The following is a 1209-nucleotide window of genomic DNA, read 5'->3' on the forward strand; positions in this document are numbered from 1 at the left end:
GCGAATTTGCACAATTTTGATGGTTGCACGATATCTTGCTCCAGGGTGCGAGATCGTGTGATTTGATCGTGATGGCGAGACGATGGTATTGTCATCGTACAGTAGAGACCCACCTTGATCGACGGACGCGCGTGGCTCGGGCAATTCTGTGGGTGGAATTTCTCTTTTGGTTACACAGCAAAATTGATGTTTGAACAGCCATTGGTTGAATATTATATCAATAAACAAGCCACGCTCGCAAAATATTATTCCTGCTGATCAATCGAACGGCTGATTGTTTAATTAAATGGTTCTAGTAATTTTAACAAGTTTTCGCAAGACGGAATCTTACCGTATATACTAATAAAGCTCACATATACGAAGCAGAGTCGTACACAGATGCACGCGCGCATATGCACGTACGCGCACCTACGCACAATGCATACAGGCACATCCACGCGTGTACGCACATATTTCACATACATATATATATATATATATATATATATATATATATATATATATATATAATGAGTTAATTAAAACAAAGGCGTGTGTAAGGTTTGATTATTTGAAATCTAACGTTCGCACCTTAAACTGTACCCACGATTTATTATTCGTAATTCAGCAAAACCTAGCTGAGCTATAGAACAGAGAGCGCCGTACGTAATCAGGTTTTCAATACACATTCACTGTCCGCCGCTATATATGCTAGAACGTACGTACGGCACAGGTTTTCGAATATTCCTACCATGAAATAATAGCGGCGACCTCTGCATTTTAAACAAGTGGCTGTGCGCCATACATAATAACACAACTTGGTTTAAAATACAGCAGGCGCCGCTATGGAGTGTAGCCGAGTGCACCACTCCTCCGCCGTTTATTCACTCTGACATATGCATGCATGTATGTATATATATATATATAATATATATATATATATATATATATATATATATATATATATAGGGTATAGAGGGTAGGTAGCGTATAGAGCGGAAGAAGAGAGAGGAGAGAGAGAGAGAGAGAGAGAGAGAGAGAGCGAGAAAGAGAGAAGAAAGAGGGAATAGCGAGAGTGTGATATGTAATAATGCGTCTTGTCCCGCGGTCATATATACCCTCAGGGCACGCGGTTGTGACATGCCTACACGTGTCACCCACAACGCGCCGCAATATCGCAACTGACTATAACGATACATTACCCTACGCACGCACATTCTCGCCGCTCTT

This window comes from Priapulus caudatus, unplaced genomic scaffold (assembly GCF_000485595.1).
Source record: "Priapulus caudatus unplaced genomic scaffold, Priapulus_caudatus-5.0.1 Scaffold159, whole genome shotgun sequence".
Classification (NCBI taxonomy): Eukaryota; Metazoa; Priapulida; class Priapulimorpha; order Priapulimorphida; family Priapulidae; genus Priapulus; species Priapulus caudatus.